Below are 8,185 nucleotides of genomic sequence, written 5' to 3'. Positions count from 1 at the left end.
TAGTCAGTGACTCATATGAGCTTCCTTTCTGGATGCATGGTTCATACAATCATTGCACAGGATTTCATCACGTAAAACACAATTATGTTTCTATTAGACAAGTCCATGTTCTGAAATATTGATAGATTGTGTCAATGTAATCCAGATTTCAAAAGAACTAATTAAACAGTCAACACTAGTATGTTTCTTCCACAAAAAAAAAAAAAAAAAAAAAAAAAAAACAGGGAAATGAACTGTTATTTATTTCATGTACGTACATTGTACACCAACCTATTTTGGGATTTCAAATTTTCAATTCAGTTTGGTTCATCTGCAATAAATTTTACCTTGCTGTGTTGGAAAGAGTGGTATACACAGGATATTAAAGTAAAATAAATTTCTTTAGACCTAGCTATTACACTCCCCAATCAACAAATCTTTCACCAACGGTTTAAATTCTGTAGTGTGCATTCCCCAATAAAGCAGAGCTCTAGCTACTACCATTTTTCACTTAGTCTTCTTCGATTACTCTTAGGGCACGTTTACTTACTTAGAAGGAAAGTGAATGATTACGGGGTAAAAACATTCCTGCGTTTACTAACACATAAAGGAATCGGAATGATTCCGGGTAAAAGAATTCATGCGTTTACTAACACATGAAGGAATCGGAATGGATGTAGGTCTCACCTCCTTATCAGGAATCGATTCCTGAATACTCAGGAATTCGATTACGAAGGGGGGAGATGGGTTTAGGAATCATTCATCCGGAATCAATACCGATTCCTTTCTTGTTGTCTCTGATTCATGATTATTTTCCATTCCAAGTAAGTAAACGTGCCATTAATCTCAGAATGGCAGGAGTAGAAGAGAGTCATGCAATTGGGATTGATCTGGGGACAACCTACTCTTGTGTGGCCGTATATGGCAGCATGATCATGTAGAAATTATAGTGAATGATCAGGGAAACCGGACCACTCCATCTCATGTTGCTTTCACTGATACAGAGCGCTTGATCGGTCAAGCGGCACTTAACCAGATCACCAGAAACCCGACCAGCAACTCCATCTTTGGTATGTTCTTTCCTCAATCGTCTAGAGTAGTATTTTGAGAACAAAGTAGCTTTCTATTTTCTAAGATAATATGCTTGTGATCTGTATCCTTTTATATAGATCAACTCTTGGAAAATTTGGCTTATGTAATAAGACGCCTTAGTATATGTACTGCTCCTTACCTAGAGACCTTTAGATCATTCATAGATTTTGATAAAGGTAACCTATCAGGCTAGAAGCTTACAACATAAATTTACTCGATCAGGTTACCTTGTAGAATTTCTTAGCTGTTATATGTTTACCTTACCATTCTGGAAAGACGCGCGGCTTCTACATCCTATATATGTTCAACTAATTAATTCGTTGTGTATATATATATAGAGGTACCACCTGTTGTGCGGAAGCGTAACAAACAAGGTATTGATATGAATTCAACAGTAACAAACAAAGCAAGAAAGCAACCAATAAAACAAACCACAAAGAACACCAAGATTTATAGTGGTTCACTCAATCGGTGTGATTGAGCTACATCCACTTTCGGAACCGGCAAGATATTCCACTATGATCAATTTGGAGAAACATACAACTAGAGTTTATGAACAACTCTCTCTACCCAAATCCCCAATACACCCAAACCTATTAACTCTCTTCTTGATTCAAATAGAGAAGAAGAAGAATACTTACTTCTCATATACAATACATAGCGACACCAACAACTAAGCTTAAGAAGCTTCAACTATGGAGTAGCTAAGTCCCCAACAAGAAGAGGAAGGCACAAGGAGTATTCAAGGTGGTTTTCAATGTTTCTCTCTCTCCCCTTCTATTCATCCCTGCGGCTGCCCACTTCAAAGGCATATATATATATATATATGTCTACACATGTGCAATTAACCTAGCACATGCAACTCACATGGGATGCCAACTTGGGCCAAGCCCATAAGTGAAAGTCAACATCAACAATCTCCACCTTGGCTTCACTTAATACAATAATACCACATGTAGAATATCATATATCAATTTGCCGCTCCGACATCCCCGTAGGGAGAATCAAATGCTACGAACACCAATCAAGTTCAAGCAATGCTTGAACTTGCTCAATGGAACTGGCTTAGTCAACATATCAGCAGGGTTGTCTTCAGTTCCAACTTTCAGGAGCTCTATATCACCATCCTCCACCAGTTGACGAATCTTGTGAAATTTGACATTGATATGTTTAGTGCGAGCATGAGTAACCTGGTTCTCTGCCAAATGAATAGCACTCTGACTATCACAATAGAGATCCACATAATCTTGAATTATTCCCAAGTCCTCAGCAAACCACGAAGCCAAACTGCTTCTTTTGCACCCTCTGTTACCGCCATGTATTCAGCTTCTGTAGTCGACAAAGCAATAGTAGATTGCAAGTTCGACTTCCAACTCACCGTTCCACTAGCAAGAGTAAACACATAAGCTGTAGTAGATCGGCACTTATCCAAATCACCTGCGAAATCAGAGTCCACATATCCAACAACACATTGACTCATCTTATCCTGCTGAAATACAATTCCAACATCCACAGTACTAAGAATATACCGTAGAATCCATTTCACAGCTTGCCAATGGCTTTTACCTGGGTTATGCATATATCTGCTCACCACACTTAAAGCCTGTGAAATGTCAGGTCTAGTACACACCATACAGTACATCAAGCTACCAACAACACTAGCATAAGGAACTTTAGCCATATATTGCATATCATCATCAGTGCTAGGAGACATAGTAGATTTAAGCTTGAAATGAGAGGCAAGAGGTGTACTTACAGGTTTAGATTTATCAACCATGCCAAACCGCTGTAGTATCTTCTTCAAATATTGTTTTTGTGACAAACAAACCTTGCCTTTTGATCTATCTCTTTCAATTTCCATGCCCAAAATCTTCTTAGCTTCTCCCAAGTCCTTAATTTCAAATTCACCACTCAACTGTGATTTTAATTTTTCAATCTCCACCTTGCTCTTAGATGCAATTAGCATATCATCAACATATAAGAGAAAATAAATGAAAGTCCCATCATGTAGCTTGCGAAAGTAAACACATGGATCATAAAGACTCCTAGTGTACTTCTGACCAAACATAAATTTATCAAACCGCTTGTACCACTGTCTTGGGGACTGTTTCAAACCATACAATGATTTATGCAATTTGCAAACCAATTTTTCCTTACCAGCAACTTTGAAACCATCTGGCTGAGTCATATAGATCTCTTCTTTCAATTCACCATGTAAAAATGCAGACATTAAGTTGTGCTAACTCAAGATCAAACTGTGCAACCAAGGCTAATAGAATACGGATAGAAGAATGCTTCACAACAGGAGAAAATACCTCATTGTAGTCTATTCCTTCTTTTTGTGCATAGCCTTTTGCTACCAATCTAGCCTTGTACCGAGATCCTTCCTTTTTAGCAAATACCCATTTGCATCCAATTGCTCTCTTCCCATGTGGTAACTGAACCAACTCCCAAGTCTTGTTCTTGTGAAGAGACTTCATCTCTTCATCCATTGCTTTTTCTCACTCTACACTATCTGCATGTATCACAGCTTCTTCATAGGTAGAAGGAATTTCTTCTTCAGTAATTGGAAGTGCATAAGTTACCATATCATTTAGCCAAGCCGGCTTTGGAGCATTTCTCTTTCCTTTTCTAAGTGCAATAGGTCCATGTTGCTGTGGAGACTCTTGAGCTTGAGTGTCTACTTCAATACTTGAATCTTCATTTGTTGAATCATCTGACTCAATTGCAGGACTACCTGGATCAATCAGAGTTTCATCAATTTTTTTCTTTAAACTCCACCTGCTTCAAACTCTCTATGGTTATCTCCTGTTTTTTAGAATTAGTCTGCTCACTCTGATTAACCATAACAGCCTCATCGAATGTCACATCTCTGCTTACAATAACTTTCCTCACATCTGGACACCAAAGCCTAAATCCCTTCACACCATCATTAAATCCCAAGAAAATAGCTTTCTTGGCTCTCGGATCAAGCTTGCTTTCCCTGACATGAAAATAAGCAGGACAACCAAAAATATGTAAGTAATGATAATCAGTAGCAGGTTTTCCAGACCATACCTCCATGGACGTTTTACCCTCATTTGCAGCAGTAGGCAACCTGTTGATGAGATGGCCTGCATATGTAACTGCCTCAGCCCAAAACTCTTTGCCTAATCCAGCATTAGACAATATACATCGAACTTTCTCCAGTAAAGTATGATTCATGTGCTCTGCCACCCCATTCTGTTGTGGTGTCTCTCTAACTGTGAAGTGTCTCACAATGCCCTCATCTTGACATAACTTCAAGAATGGATCAGACTTGTATTCACCACCATTATCTGATCGGAGCCTCTTAATTTTTCGACCGGTCTGAGTCTCAATCATCTTCTTCCACTTCACAAATATATCTAAGACTTCATCTTTATGCTTCATGGTGTACACCCACACTCTTCTAGAGAAGTCATCAACAAAAGAGACATAGTAGTGCTTACCTCCCAAAGATGCAGTTTTGGTAGGTCCCCACACATCTGTGTGAACATAGTCTAGAGCACCTTTAGTCTGATGAACTGCAGTACCAAACTTCTAGTCTGCTTTCCCAATACACAATGTTCACAAAATTCCAATTTGCAAGTCTTTGCACCCTTCAACAAACCTTGCTTCACTAATCCCTGCATTGCTTTTTCACCAGCATGTCCAAGACGCATATGCCATAATCTGGTAGTATCTGCATCATCTGTAGTCTCAGAAATTGTTGTTTCACTTGTCACTGTACTCCCTTGTAGAAAATACAAGTTTCTATCTCTAGTACCTCTCATCATCACAAGTGAACCGGAGACAACTCTAGCAACTCCATCCTTCAATGTAATTGTGAGACCCTTTGATTCTAAAGTTCCCAAAGAGATAAGATTTTTCTTCAAGTTCGGAACATACCGAACATTTGTCAATTCTCTAACAACCCCATCATGCATTTTGAGACGAATTGTACCAATCCCTCTAGTTCTGCAAGGACTATCATCTCCCATTAAAACTACTCCACCATTTACTTCTCTTAAAGTAGAGAACCATTCCTTGTTAGGACACATGTGGTGTGTACAACCCGAATCCAGAATCCATTTCTCAGAATAATCAAGTGCAGATGAGCTTGCTAAAGCAAAATCAATCTCATCCTCTTCAAAATCATCAAAGGTAGATGAACAACTCAATGCGAAACCAAAGTCATCATCATCTTCAAATTTCGCAACATTCACTTCAGAACCCTTCTTGTCTCTAGTCTTCAACTTGGGACAATCTTTCTTCCAATGCCCCTTTTGGCGACAAAAGGCACACTCATCTTTTGCAGGAAATTTGCCTCTTGACTTGGAACGAGAATTACCTCTTTTTCCACCATACTTTCTATCATCAGATCTTCCTCTTGCTACAAGTGCTTCACCTGTCACTTTTTGCAATTGCTTCTCCTTCTTTCGACACTCGATCATTATTTATCAATGAATTATACACATCATCAAATTTCACAAATTCTTTGCCATGCAACAAAGTTGTAATCAAATGCTCATACTCGTCAGGAAGAGAATTTAGCAAACACAAAGCCTTATCCTCATCACTAATTTGTACATCTAAATTAGCCAAATCTGCAAGTATCTTATTGAAATCACTGATGCGTTCAGACATAGAAATACCTTGCCGATAATTGAATCGAAAAAGCCGCCTCTTCAGGTGAAACCGGTTTTCAGCACTCTTGATCATGTATTGGTCTTCCAATTTCTTCCACAACTCTTTTGCCGAAGTTTCCTTCATGATAAAGAACTTCGTATCCTTTGCAAGACACAATCTGATAGAACCACAAGCCCACTTATTAATCTGCTTCCAATCCTTCTCACTCATATCTTCTGGTTTGTCTTCAAGAGCTATATCCAATTCTTGTTGACACAAGACATCCATCATCTCACACTGCCACATGCCAAAATTGTTTGTTCCATCGAACTTCTCAACTTCAAATTTGGCATTGCCAATTGATGGCCTAGTAGTCGACGATGAACCCGAACTCGAATTTTTCTTTTTGTCAGCCATTGAATCCAATCAGTACACAACTCCCAAATTCAGAACCGGAGCTCTGATACCAGTTTGTTGTGCGGAAGCGTAACAAACAAGGTATTGATATGAATTCAACAGTAACAAACAAAGCAAGAAAGCAACCAATAAAACAAACCACAAAGAACACCAAGATTTATAGTGGTTCACTCAATCGGTGTGATTGAGCTACATCCACTTTCGGAACCGGCAAGATATTCCACTATGATCAATTTGGAGAAACATACAACTAGAGTTTATGAACAACTCTCTCTACCCAAATCCCCAATACACCCAAACCTATTAACTCTCTTCTTGATTCAAATAGAGAAGAAGAAGAATACTTACTTCTTCTCATATACAATACATAGCAACACCAACAACTAAGCTTAAGAAGCTTCAACTATGGAGTAGCTAAGTCCCCAACAAGAAGAGGAAGGCACAAGGAGTATTCAAGGTGGTTTTCAATGTTTCTCTCTCTCCCCTTCTATTCATCCCTACGGCTGCCCACTTCAAAGGCATATATATATATGTCTACACATGTGCAATTAACCTAGCACATGCAACTCACATGGGATGCCAACTTGGGCCAAGCCCATTAAGTGAAAGCCAACATCAACACCACCCTTTACTGGACTTTCCTGATTTGTTCAACATTTGTATTATACAACATTAGTCTTGTTTGTCTAACACATGCAGAATGAAAGATAAGGCCACAAATAACAATAACCTATGCATTACAACAAGATAACAACTTTACATACATTGACAAGCTTCGTTCTAAACGGGTCTTTGTTGGGGAGGGTTGTTGCTTTTGTGATCCTGGAGATGAATCAATTGCCCATATTAATAGAGATTGCAGTTTTGTGTGCTCACTTATTAATTAGTAGTTGTCCTGATATCGCACTACTAGCAAAACGGGCAACTCACACAGATTTAAATCTGTGTGAGATACTACCATTTCACACGGATGTCAATATGTAAAAGGCTGTACCTACGGTGCAAGCACGGAATTATTTTCGGTTGCCTTCGGAGGGGGCGCTAATGCTCTATTCACACGGTTTTGGGAGTCCGTGTGAAATTTTAAGTGGGTCCCCCTTATCTTCGAGCCTGCATAGTGGAATTTTATATATTCCGTGTGAGATGGAAATAATATTTTAATAGCTTGTTCAGTGTGAAATACCTTCTTAACACACATAGATATCTGTGAGAAATAGCTTCTTAACTCACACAGATATCTGTGTGAAATATGTTCTTAACTCCCACAAATATCCGTGTGAATTGATTATTGTACTCACACAGATTTCAGAGTGAAATAAATCCCAACAAAACTTGTTATGAATAGTCTCATACTGATATCTATGTGAAAATATGAATATCATTAAAAAAAAAAACTATTAATTAACAAATACAAAAAGGGAAAATTTTGCAAACAGTACACCAAGTAAAGGCCACTAATAATTCTTATACATAAAGTTCCAAACCAAACATTTCGGTACACGAAATCTAAAACTCGATCCACTATCAGTACACGACGTCAATTTTTGACACCAAAATGTCCATTATGCCCTCATTTCTTTTTTTTTTTAATAAATTTTTTTTTCCTTCGTTTTTTCTGTTATTATTTTTTTATGTTATTTTTTTTCCTTCGTTTTTATCTCTTTCTTCTTCCTTCTTTCGGGCTCACTCCCTCGCTTCCAACGCCGCCCTTGCCCTCCAATTGGTGAGATTTATGGTCCTACAGCTTATATTTGTAACTCAGCCAATATTTAGTCATGTGAACAGAAAGAAAGAGATAAAAACGAAGAAAAAAAAATAACAGAAAAAACGAAGGAAAAAAAATAACATAAAAAACGAAGGAAAAAAAAATTATTAAAAAAAAAAAAGAACTGAGGGCATAATGGACATTTTGGTGTCAAAAATTGATGTCGTGTACTGATAGTGGGTCGAGTTTCAGATTTCGTGTACCGAAATGTTTGGTTTGAAACTTCATGTATAAGAATTAATAGTGGTCTTTACTTGGTGTACTGTTTGCGAAATTTTCTCATACAAAAATATATACAATTGC

Source organism: Rosa rugosa, chromosome 6 (assembly GCF_958449725.1).
Source record: "Rosa rugosa chromosome 6, drRosRugo1.1, whole genome shotgun sequence".
NCBI lineage: Eukaryota > Viridiplantae > Streptophyta > Magnoliopsida > Rosales > Rosaceae > Rosa > Rosa rugosa.
Note: the sequence above shows the minus strand (reverse complement) of the source record.